Genomic DNA, 13,434 nt, shown 5'->3' on the forward strand with positions numbered 1-13,434 from the left:
TCATCTGTAGTCATGCTACTTTTCATCTTCTTGTCCAGTGGGCAGGGTCAGTCAGTCAGCTATGGTGCAGCAGGGCAGGTTCAGCTGAAGGGGAGAGGCTGGAATGAGTTTTTTGTGGCATGTACTAGGGCTGACTGGGTGGGCCAGGAATCAGTGCTTGGCAGGTTCTGGTAGACCATGTCTGTGCTGCTCGGGAGTGTGATGTTCAGTGCACCGTGCAGGCAAGCAGGAAAGAGGAGGGAGGTTGTGATGTGTGGAGTAATAGGAGTATGGGAAAGAGGAGAGAAAGGAGAGAGAAACAGGAGTCAAAAATAAACAAAGAAAAATAAGAGAGCTAAGGGAGCTTACCATTGGAGTGGAGAGATGAGAAACTGAGAAATACAAAAAGGAAAAAAAAAAAGAAAAAGGGAAAAAGAAAAAAAAAAAACTAGATGAAAAGTTGGAGAAGAAAAAAACAGAGATGACAAGCTCCCAGGAGTCTCTCAGTGGGGCTGCAGAGACCACGGAAGTGGCTCCCAGGCTGCGCAGTATAGCCTGGCTAGAGGGGGCTATAGGTGTCACACTCACCAAGTATTCAGGAGACAGGAAAAGAAGGTAAGTATAGAAAAACAAGAACTAAGAAATGAAGAAAGACAGAAAGGGAAAAAGAGAGAGAAGAGAAATAATAATAAAAAAAAGAAAAAAAAATGCCACCAGAGATCCCACCTATGTGGCTGCACAGATTGGGGAGTGGCTCCTAAGCTGTGCAGTGCAGCCCTGATAGGAGGGTCTCTCAAGCCATGAAAACCAGAAAACATATAAAACAGATCAAAGCAAAACAAGCAAAAAAAAAAAAAAAAAATCCCCAGGGATCCCACCAGTGTGATGTTGTGGGCCAGGGGAGTGGTTCCCCAGTTGGAGGGGGCTTCATGGCCTTTCAAGAAGAAGCAAAGATGGCACATGGAGCCAGGAGCCAGGTGTTTGAGAGGAAGGAGGGGGAGGCTGTGGAAGACATGCAATAAACCAAAAGAAATGGAAAGAACCAAAACCAGCTCGGGGGTTAGCTGGTGTGGATGGGGTGAATCCAAGTGGCCTGAGGCCAGAGCAGTTGACTCCTGGCAAAAAGACTGTGGCTGGTGGGAAGCAGAGGATGCCAAAGGGTGGGGGGGAGAAGGGTGGGGTTTAGGAAATTGGGTATTCCTCCTCACCGGGTGCTCTGTCTCCTGCTGGGAACTTCATGAAGCTGCTTTCCCATACTGCCTGTCTGCTGATCTCTGAAGTGGGTGGGGTGAATCCAAGTGGCAGGAACGCTGCACTTCCTGGCCAGCGGAGCCACGGCAGCCAGCAAGGAAGCTCTGAAGTAGAGCAGCGGGGAGAGAGTGGGGATGGGAAAGTGTGTATTGCTGGTTACTGAGCGCTCTGTTTCCTGCTGGGAGCTCCGTGAAGCTGCTTTCCCGTGCTCCCTGTCTGCCAGTCCCTGACAGGAGTCCAGGATGGCAGATCCATGCTGCCTTAGCTGAAAGAGGCCCTCCACAGCTATGTCTCCTTGCTCTGTTTCCTCTGTCAGTTTCTTATTCCATTTGGTGTTTGGCTGAATTCTTTATTTCTTCATTTGACACTTCGGGTTCCAGGAATGATGTTTGTCTCTGTTTTACTTAGTTTTTCAGGTCTTTGCTGTGGAGGGGCAGTGTGGTGCTTCTCTATATGGTGCCATGTTGGCTGGAAGTCTAGGGCTTTTGTTGTTGTTGTTAGGAGTTATTTTATTACCTCTTTAATCTCTTCTTTTGATATAGATTTATTTAGTTTTTCTATCTCAGTTTGTGTTAGTTTAGGTAGGTAGTGTATTTCTAGAAATTTTTCCATTTCCTCTAGGATTTCAAATTTGTTGGAGTAGTTTTTCATAGTATTCTTTTATAATTCTTTTAATTTCAGTTGGCTTTGGTGTGATGTTGGCCATCTCATTTCTTACTAGATTATTTGCTTCCTCACTTTTTTTTTTTTTTTGTCAGTTTGGCAGATGGTTAATTGATTTTGTTGATTTTTTTTCACAGAGTCAGCTTTTGTTCTTGGTGACTCTTTCAGTTGTTTTTCTGTTCTCTATTTCATTTATTTCTGCCATAATTTTTATTATTTCCTTTCTTCTGGTCCCTGAGGGCTTCTTTTGCTACTCTCTATTTGTTCAAGTTGTAGTGCTAATGTTTTAATTTTGTCCCTGTCTTCTTTTTAGATGTGTGCATTTATTGCTATAAATTGATTTCTGAGCACTGCTTTTGCTGTGTCCCAAAGGTTCTTGTAAGATGTGTTTTCATTCTCATTTGATTCTATGAATTTCTTTATTCTGTCTTTGATTTCTTCTATAACCCAGTAGTTTTTGAGAAAGGTGTTGTTCAGTTTCCATGTATTTGGTTATTTCCCCTGTTTTATTGATGTTTCAAATTCTATTAAGGTTGCTTTGTGCCGGTCATATGTGGTCTATTCTAAAAAAATGTTTCATGTGCATTGGAAAAGAAAGTATACTTGGATGCTGTTGGGTAGAGTGTTCTGTACATGTCTGTGAGATTGAGTTGGTTGATTGTAGCATTTAGATCTTCACTGTCTTTATTTAGCTTCTTTCTAGATGTTATGTCCTTCACTGAAAGTGATGTGTTGATGTCTCCTACTACTATTGTGGAGCTGTCTATTTCTCTTTTAAATGCTATTAAAGTTTGTTTTACGTATTTTGGAGCCTTGTCGTTGGGTGCATGTATATTTATTATACTTATGTACTCCTGGCATATTGACCCTTTAATCTGTATATAGTGTTCTTCCTCATTCTTTACAGTGGATTTTCCTTTAAAGACTATTTTATCAGATTATCAGAGATTAACATTTCCACTTCTACTCTTTCTCAATTGTTTTTGCTTGATATTTTTTTTCCATCCTTTGAGTTTTAGTTTGTGTTTTGAGTCTAAATTGTGTCTCTTGTAGGCAGCATATAGATAGATGGTGTTTTTAAGTTCATTCTGCCAGTTTGTCTCTTTATTGGTGCATTTAGTCCATTTACATTCAGTGTAATTATTGATAGGTATGAGTTTAGTGCTGTCATTTTGATTTTTTTTGTTGTTGTTGGAGTGGTTTTGGCAGTTTCTTTGTTCTGCTTAATTTTCTGTGCTGAGTTCTTTTTCTTTATACATTTTCTTTTCATTGTTGATTTTGTACTTGCTGAGTCTTTATGTTTTTCTTTTTTGTTTTGATGTGTAGATTTGTTAGTTTCCTTTGTGGTTACCTTAAAATTTTCCTCTTTTTTTTTTTCTGAGTTAAAACCAATCTTTTATTTCTTGATATCACTTTAACTTACTCTCTATATAAAATTTCTATGACTACACTATTTAGTCCCTCTATTTTGTTTTAATGTTGTCATGTTTTCCGTATTGATGTCTGTGTTCCCTTATTTTCAGTGGTTTAGCTTTGACCTATTTTTGTAACTTCCCAATCTGGATTGATATCTGGTTGTTCTGTCCCGTGTTCTAGTCTTGTATTGTAATCTGATATTACTAAGTCTCTAGCCTGAGGACTATCTTTGGTATTTCTTGCCTAGGTGGAAGGCGTGTCCCTGTCCCCTAGAGCGTGAAGGTAGGTGGGTTTTGCAGCCAGACTTTGAGCACCCAATGCTGTTGCCTGTAAGGGTTGAGAGGTACCACTTATTCTTGGAGCCCTGTCATGGTTGGCTAGGTAGTATGGGTGAAGCCACCAGTCCTCAGGCCCCTGATGTGGGTGGGTGAGGACTCTGCTTAATGGGCAGGGTAGTGTCAAATGTCACGAATCTGCCATGCCCCCTTAGCTGTTGCAGTTGAAAATATGCTTTAGGTATATGACCTGTTGTACTATGCTAATGAGGGCCTATGCTGTTGGATGGGCAAACACAGATCTAGGCAGGGGTGAAAGGCATTTGAAGTCTGTAGGCCCCTTATGCCTTTGCCCAGGCAAAGAGGCTGTGCTTGCCCTGAGTTCCGGGCTTAGGGGGCATGGTGATTTTTTAAAGCTACGAGACTGGTTTGGGTGCTGTTAGTCCTGAGCTCCCAGCTTAGGGGAGTTGACAGCTTCCTTTTTTTTTTTGTTTGTTCATTTGTTTATTTGTTCCCTCCCCAAATCTAGGAGACTAGCTCAGGCACACTGGGTCCCACTTCTGGCCTAGAGGTTGTGGCAACAACTGAACACTGCTGGACCAGCACTGGAGCACAGCATGGAATCGGAAGAAAAGCACTTCTTTGTTACGGAAGTGCCAAAGGGGAAAGGGTTATTTTGATCTCTCATGGTAGGTTAGACGTTTGCACTTAACTTTCGCAGATCCAGCACCACTTTCCCCTGCCTCCAGAGGCTTATGCAGACTCTCTGCCACTCTGTGTCTCCTGACATGGTAAAATGTGTCCCGAGTGCTACTGCTTGCCTCAGCCTGCATGCAACAAATGATCTAGCCTGGAGGGTGCCTGCTAGGTCAGGTCTGGCACCGCCTTGCTGCTCCTGAACTGTTTCTACTTCCCCATGCTGCTCAATCCAGCTCCTCAACTCTGTCTTTGATGTTCAGAGCTCCTAGATTGCCATATGTAATCTATTCACTTGTTTTTTTTTTTGGTCTTTGTTGTAAGAGGGACCATAGGAAACATTTGACTATTCTGCCATCTTGACCTCACCCCCTAAAAATGTCTTTCTTAATAGGAGGTAATGAGCAACTTGGATTTTGTTTGTAAAATTTCATTATTGTAGTATTATTAGTTATCTAAGAAGGGAATACTTACTTGAATAACACTAGGGTTATATTTCCTGGAAATGTGTGCTTTATTAAAAATGGCATTATTTGAAATAATTATCCATACAAACAATGTTGCAGATGGGAAGTAAGTTCCAGAAGAAATCAAGAAAAGTGACTTTTATTATATTAAAAAAAAAAATTGCTCTCTCATTTGCTGTTATAATTACTTCAAGCTTGTTCTCTCTTCAGACGTCAAATTCCATTTCCTCCCTCTTCATCCATTAAAAACAGAAAACAAAAAACTATCTCATCTTTTCTCTAACACATTTCCAAAAAGTACCTGCATATGAATTCAGACCCAGACTTTCTTTCTGTTGGACTCAATGAACTATCTCTGCTAGTGCATGCTGCCAACCTCTCCACTTAGGCACAGGATTCCATTAGCTCTTGACCACTGAAGGACTTTGCTTTTGCAATTTCACTCTTTCTCTCCTACTTTAATCTTCCATCTTAAGAAAATTCCCCTGACCTATTGTCATTCTTCAGTTGCTGCCACGTTTCTCTGATTTTTTTTTAGAATAAAAGTCCTTGAAAAAAATTGTCTCTACTTGCTGTCTTCACTTTCACATCTCTGGTTCTTTTTTTAACCCATTCCAATTAGTCTTTTGTCTCAATCAGTTCACTAAAACCACTAAAAATGGAGGAGACCATTGACCTCCATCTTTCCAAGTTCAGTGATCCATTTTCTGTCCTCTTCCTTCTTAAGCTCTCAGCAGAATATGACACAGTTGAATACTTTTTCTGTTAAATACATAGACCCACATTCTCCTGAGTTTTCTTTCTAGAACTCTGCCAGCTCTTTCTCAATCTCCTTAGTAACTTTTCCTCCATTTTTGCCCCCAATTCAGTCAATTTTGCAAGTAGCAGCTGAAGTGATTTTTTAACATTGTTAGGTCAAATTATTTTCTTTGTCAATACCAGGTTATGTTTTCCCATTATATTCAGAATAAATTAAAAATCCTCCCTGTTCTTGTAAATGTCTTATATTATTATCTGCCCCCTGCCTATCTCATTTCTACCACTCTTCCATTTGTTCAGTCTGTTTTAGCTATACTGGCCTTCTTGTTTCTCAAACCCTCTAATATAATCCCTGCTTCACGGCATTTGCACTTGCTGTGCCCTCCACTTAGAATATTTCCTCCACCAGACCCTCACTTATTGATATTATTCAGGTTTAATCTTCCCAGAGAGATATTCCGTGACCACTATATCAAAAAGAGCCTACCCTGCCACGATTTCCTAGACCCATATTCTGCTTTATCTTAATCTTAGCACTAAAAAAAAAAAAAAGCACTAGCTATTTGAAAATATGTATTCTTTCTTTTCTGTAGTATATACATCAGGCTGATTATTTATTAAATTTTAATGGGGTACATCAATTTCTAGTGACCACATAGCTTATGTTCCCCATTCAGTTCGCTCTTCTCCCTGTGTATCTAGAAAGCTAAAATGATATTTACTAGGGCTCTAAATAACATAAAAGTGGTAAAAAAAAAAACATTTCCCTTAGAGTAGACAATGGCAAACTGTGCTTCAGGCTTTTTAATTTTTAATTAGGTTTTTGCATTTTTTCTTATTAAGTTGAGAAATGTGTATAAATTGTATATATAGAGTGAAAGGGGTTTCTCTGTATATCTGAAATCCAACATATATGCAGAAAACAAGACTTGGTTTCTCCTTTTCTAAAAATAACAAAAAATTTTTTTTTGGAAAATGGATTATGCATTTTTATATTTGCTTGTTTGTTCTCTGTGACCCCACTAAAACGGAAGCTCTATAAGATCCCGGACTTTTTCTAGTTCACTGCTTTCCCCTTGTACCTAAAACAGTGCCAGCCACATGGTGGGCTTTCAATAAATGTTTATTGAAGGAATAAAAAGCTAAGATTAAAAAATGTTAAGTAAGAATGAGATGTGAAAAATATTAGGGGGAGTAGGATTAGGCAGATCTGGAGTTAGGGAGGTCTGGTTTCTAGAAGGTGCTATTTAGAAGGCAATAGGTATAAACGGCGAGTGGAAGAGAAGGAAGACCATTTATAAGTAGGAGAAGAGATGAGGCTTTAAGTCATGTTTAGCTGCATGGTGCATCCAACTAAAGGAGAAAATATAGTGGAAAGCTTGGTGTGGGCTAGGTGAGAAAAGGTGCACCAGATTCCTAATCTACAGGGGCTTGCCGGAGTGTTCCTCTTGTATAGAGTGGAGGAGTCCCTCTGGAGTGAAGACCTTTCATAAAGGAACTAACTAAACTAGGTTGAATAGCTATACATTTTCTTCTCTAGACAACGATCCTGTTTAGATGATGTTAAAAAAGCACAATACAATAATTTATATCAATGTTGCATCCCTCCTTTCTCCTGTTATTCTCCAGGAACATTAGGAGTTTATAGTGATTTAGTTCTGATATATCTGTGGAGTCTTTTGTCAGGACTTGGGGGCCCATTAAAAATGAAGTCTCGTATACCTCAGGGGCTGATTTGTGGACATGATGACCCCGCTATGGAGAGTTGACCAGGTTCCAGGACTGTAGCATAGTTCATAGAGATTTTTTAACCACACATGAGCCCTGATCATGTCAGCTCTGGATTTTACCAAAAAGAATCAAGACAGTGCAGTGATATAAGAGCATAAATTTGCTGTGTAAATAATGCATGGCTGAACACAGGATTTGTTCAACCATTAAGGTTTCTGTTTAAATTACATTTGATAATATTTAGTGATTCTATGTAGTAGTTCTATAGCTATGTAAAAGCAGATTTTAAATAAAATCTACATTTAGTCACCCTTTTAAATTCAATTTGATTGTAAAATTCATATTTTTTTAAAACTAAGTACTTCATGAATAAAATGAAAAACTTTTCAAGTTTTCATTTAAATTGCTTGCATATTGTATGTCAATAAAATTAGCATGCACATCAAACCTTGAATATCCTGTGCTGAGTTTAGAGATCACATTCCCATTGTCTGCCACTCAAATATCTTTGCTTTTGAGTTTTCAAAGACCATATCTGAAAGAGGTGTCCTATTGATGGTAATTTAAAACAAAACAAAACATAAACATTCCTTATTCACTTTTTCAGGTTTCCTTGCTCCTTATGTCTGTAACCCTTTTCTATGCATTTGCTCTGGTTTTTTTTTTTTTTTTTTCCTTTACTAGCTAACTATTGCTCAGTTTTTTTTTTAATAATTTTTATTGTGCTTTAAGTGCAAGTTTACAAATCAAGTCAGTCTTCCACACAAAAACCCATATATACCTTGCTACACACTCCCAATTACTCTCTCCCTAATGAGACAGCCCGCTCTCTCCCTCCACTCTCTCTTTTTGTGTCCAGTTCACCAGCTTCTAACCCCCTCCACCCTCTCATCTCCCCTCCAGGCAGGAGATGCCAACATAGTCTCAAGTGTCCACCTGATCCAAGAAGCTTACTCCTCACCAGCATCCCTCTCCAACCCATTGTCCAGTCCAATCTATGTCTGAAGAGTTGGCTTCGGAATGGTTCCTGTCCTGGGCCAACAGAAGGTCTGGGGGCCATGATCACCGGGGTCCTTCTCATCTCAGTCAGACCATTAAGTCTGGTCTTATGAGAATTTCTGGTGTTTTTTTTTTCTAGTCCTCCAATTTGCCAGGCTCATCGGAGGGTAGCTGTAGGAAGCAGTTACATGTTCCAGATGCTCATGAGGGACAGGAGGAGGCACGAGGCACTGAAGTGATATTTTCATGGCCCCAGGAATTGGCAGATAAATGTCATCATCTTTGTCCTCCTAAGTCCACACTCAGTTGAACAAATCTCTATTTTAAAATGAAGAAAAAAGGCAGGAAATTAAATTATTAACTTGAACTCCTTTCTGGAAATTAGTTACATCTTTATGAGACTGCGTATCGCTTGTTAGGAGCTCAGAATTGACACTCAGGTAGCATCTTAAATAGTCTCATGTTGTCGTTGTGTGCTGTCAAGTTGATTCCAATCCTTGGTGACCCTACATAACAGAGTAGAATGGACCAATAGGGTTTCGTAGGCTGTAATATTTATGGGAGCAGATAACCAGGTCTTTTCTCACAAGGAGTTGCTGGTGGGTTTGAACCTCTGGCTTTTTGGTTAGCAACCGAGCGCTTAATCATTGTGCTACCAGGGCTCCTTAAATCGTCTCCTGTTGCTGTTGGGTGCCATTGAGTCGATTTTTGACTCCTAGTGATCTCATGTGACAGAGTAGAACTGCCACATAGGGCTTTCTAGGTTGTAATCTTTATGGGAGCAGATTGCCAGGCCTTTCTCCTGTGGAACTGCTGGGTGTGTTCAAACTGCCGACCTTTTGGTTAGCAGCTGAGTGCTTAACTGTTGTGCCACTATCGTTACCTTAAATAAAGGTTTTTTTTTTAAACTAGTGGACTGTTTGGGGAGGCAATTGTGTAGTGGGAAGGCATGCTGCACCTGTAAGAAAGTCAGAATTTGAGCACTGGCCTGGACATTTAGTAGCCCTGTAACATCAGGCAAATTATTTTACTGTTACGAACTTCAGTTTCCTTATCCGTAAAATGAAGCTAATAACACCATTTCTCTCACTCATTTATTCAACTAGCATTTGCTGAAGACTTATGACAAGAACAGGCTTGTTGTGAAGGTTAAATAACTCAGGAATGTGAAGCTGCCTAACACAATGCCTGGTACTCAAAAAGCAGTATGTACTTGCATCGTGTTAGCATACCTAAATGATTAACATTTAAGTAGTAATTACCTCATTGGCTCTTATTCTGTCACTGAAATGTACTCAGAGAGGACAGTCCAGGGAGTCCAGGACTTCAGAGTATAACAGCTAAAAAAAAAGTCTTCTAAAATATAAATCAGCTACTAGCCCTTTGCTACATATAACCAGGTCTATTTTTTGTTCATTTCCTCCTCACTGTCTTTTTCTCAGGAGCGAAGGGCACCAACAAAGTTTAATTGTAGGCTGTCTGACTTTTGGGTTGTGAACAAAACCCTCTTTCAGAACTTCAACCCCCTTCTACTCTTCCTGTTTATTTTATGGTATTGTTGAGAGAGATATACTGGCTGCAAAAAGGTAAAAACTGAAATATCCCCATTACCGTAAAAAAAGAAAGCACAAACACAAAGCTCCAGAAAAAAATTTTTGTTATTGGTCAAATTTCAATCATTCAAAACATGTTGGTATCATGTGGAATGTTCAGCTGATCAGCTCCAAGAGGTGTTACTGAACTATTGATTGATCCTCTAAAGACAAAAAAAAAAAAAAAAAGGAAAGCTTAATTCACAGAATGGAGGAAGCCCTGACACTCTCAATGTCTGTTCCTCAGAGCTAAATCTTTGTGCTCACTTTTTTTTTAGGTTGAGATTTTAAAACCAAATAATAGGATCACACGTATGCCAGATTGGCTTATTTATTGTGCCGTTCTAATAATCTAGACACCATCATGGTCTCAACTTCATAGAGTTTTAAAGAGGTAAAAGCTTTAAACAATAAACAGGAGACACGTTCTAGAAAGTAGAAGTTTATTTGTGATCTCTGAATTCTTTTGAAATAATGCTTAAACGTCTTTCTAAGTTATTGCCACATTTCTTCCTTTGAATTCAGTTGGAACTTTGTTAAAAAACAGACAAACAAACAAACTAAAACCCAAAAAACTAATGGCCAACATATATGAATCGAAGGAGACTTATAGATCATTTGAGGCTATAATACATCCACATTCCCTATTATTTTGGATAAGGTTAGTTGATTTTAATTCATTAATGCCCCCCTGAGCAATCTATGTAATTACCAAATAGTAATATTTAACAGTTACATGTTGACTTTTACCAGAAATCTTAAAATTATGATGATAACTGCTATTTTAATCATAGCACTTCATTTAGAGATGAAATGTTTTGGCAATATTATTTTCTCCAAAGTAACTTACTTAGTGATCCCAGGCTAGTCAATTTTGCCCCATTTTCCTTATTTGTAAATTAGGATAATGTCACATGTCTCTTTACCAACCATGTGTTAAGGATTAATTAGATACATATCAGCAGACCTCTCTGAACTCCTTAGAGCTGAGGCGTTCATCCTTCTGAGGTGTTATTATCTTGCCACTCGATCATAAATAAAACTCATAGCTATGAAAGACAAAAAAGATTTTCTTGGCTTGCCAGTTCCCACCCCACAACCTCTGTAAGTAGCAGGCAAAACCGAGTCCCTTGGCAGAAGATACATAATCGATTAAACTGATACTTCACTTGATCATAGCCAAAAGGTTTGTGTTAATGAGCTTAATAATATTTACTTGGTGGGTGTTCAGAACAGCTGTCCTTTTTTGTTGCAGGTGCCAGAACCAAAGCCAAAGCAAGGCGGGATTTAGCAAATCCAATTACTTCTCAGGATTTGCTCCCTTCTAAGACAGCATTTACCATAATCACTCATTGATAACAGACAGCCTGTTGAGTTGGTACTAGATACCCATAACAGCAGATTCAGGGATCCATTTTTTTTCCTTTAAAAAACACGATTTTAATTTTATGTAACAGGGCTTATCAGACATGTTTTACATTTAGACTGAGAGCTTGACTTTGATAACTCCAAACAACAACTTCCAGATTCTCTTGATTCGATAACACCCTTACAAGGATTGCATTTGTTCCCAAGCTCACAAAGATATTTCTTGATTAATTTTTTTTGTCTGCAGGAGCAAAAAGAGAATTTAGAGGACATCCTAATTAAAAATGAAAATGGATCACCACACAAGTAGCTTATTATGAGATGTAAAACCCCATGAAAAAAGAATATAATCTTTCTCAACCAGGGTAAACTGTGTGTACATTTTAATAATCCAGGACACCTGGATATTTCACATTCAAAGAGAAGGCAGAGACGTAAGGTGAAAGTGACCTTGTAATAAGGAAGAATTCGCGTATGGAAGGAGGATGCTTGAATGAGCAGACTAACTGGCGACTGAAATTAGAAAACCCTTCCAATCAGTTTGCGGTAAAGAGAGCATACATTGGTGGAATGACTGAAATGACATTGACAGCCAATAGCTGTCAGGCTGCTTACCCACAAATATACCTGCTAGGGTACCTTTCTTAAAGAATTTATTTTTCTATTTGTTTATATTTTGTGGGGAGAGAGAGAAGAGAGAAATGAATTTGGTTTGAGACCTGCGAATTCCGTTTCTAAGCCTTAGCTACTTCACCTTTTCTGCCATTAGCTATTTTCTTTCCTTTTTTTAGGAGAAACAGTCTTGCTTTAGTGGATTGGTTAGAGAAATGCTTCATTCATAAGAATATGTTCGTGTTCCTAGACAAAAATCCCCTCTGCCCCTTTGTGCCGCATAGGTGATATTGCAATAACTGATTTGGTTAATTGCAGGTTTCACAAGGTAATATATTTTTCGGCACCTTAGAGAACTTTCCATACTTAAATATTGATGTTTAAAAGCTTTCTATTTAAAAAATAATGGTTTCCTAGGCAATTTTTCTAACTTTTTTCCCTTACCCTAGCCACCAACTGTGTAATTTCTCATAGTTAAAGAGACCATATATCCCAGACTTTCATGAACTGTCCCAATTTCTCTCTGCACTTTGACAAATCGCCGAAATGTTCTAGGCATCCAAATAACATTTTCTATAATCTCTAGCCCATCAGGAAAGAAACTTGTACAAAATGCTTGAATCAGGTGTGTTTTGATTCTTGTGTATAAGGAAAATATGGTCTTTATTCAGTCAGTCAATAAATGTTTGCTGCTCTGCTTCCATATGCCAGTTACGGTGTTTTCTTTTGGAGAATTTGTGAAGAAGACTACTTCCAAAATAATCAAGATGCTATAGCCATGCTATTGCTGCTTTTCGCATTTGTCCTAAAAACAGCTGAGATTAGCAAATTAATATTGTCTTTTTCCACATAGATTTTACTTTCCTAACCTTGACTGAACCAGAAACTTAGGTTCCAGGAATAAAAGAAAGATTCAAGGTATTTAAATGTCATGGATTGAATTGTGTCCCCTCAAAATATTTGTCAACTTAGCTTGGCCATGAGTCCCAGTATTGTGTGATTGTCCACCATGTTATGTGATTTCCCTATGTGTTGTAATCCTACACTAGGATGAAGTGAGATGGATTAGCGACAGTTACACTGAGGAGATAGATATGGAAGATTAGGTAGTGTCTTAAGCCAATCTCTTTTGAGATATAAAAGAGAAGTGAGCAGAGGGACGTGGGAACCTCATACCACCAAGAAAGCAGTGCCAGGAGCACAGCGCGTCCTTTGGACCTGAAGTTCCTGCGCTAAGATGCTCCCAGACCAAGGGAAGACTAATGCATCACAAAGACCTTCCTCCAGAGTCAACAGAGAGAGAAAGCCTTCTCTTGGAGCTGGCACCCTGAACTCGGACTTCTGGCCTACTGGACTGTGAGAGAATAAACTTCTCTTTGGTAAAGCCATCCACTTGTGGTATTTCTGTTTTGGCAGTACTAGATGACTAAGACAATAGGTATATATATATGTATATATGGAGCTGTTGAATAAGAATGAATTCTTGTCTTTGAAGTTGTCTTCGGTGAAGTGATTTTTCTACTTTGCATTATGTTGCATTCTTTCCTGAATTAGTTTATTTATAAAGTTGATCCTCATATGTTCTCTTATCTCTTCCAGCTCACCTGGGCTACCATGCACATACAC

The sequence above is a fragment of the Loxodonta africana genome, chromosome 5, assembly GCF_030014295.1.
Source record: "Loxodonta africana isolate mLoxAfr1 chromosome 5, mLoxAfr1.hap2, whole genome shotgun sequence".
In the NCBI taxonomy this organism is placed as follows: domain Eukaryota; kingdom Metazoa; phylum Chordata; class Mammalia; order Proboscidea; family Elephantidae; genus Loxodonta; species Loxodonta africana.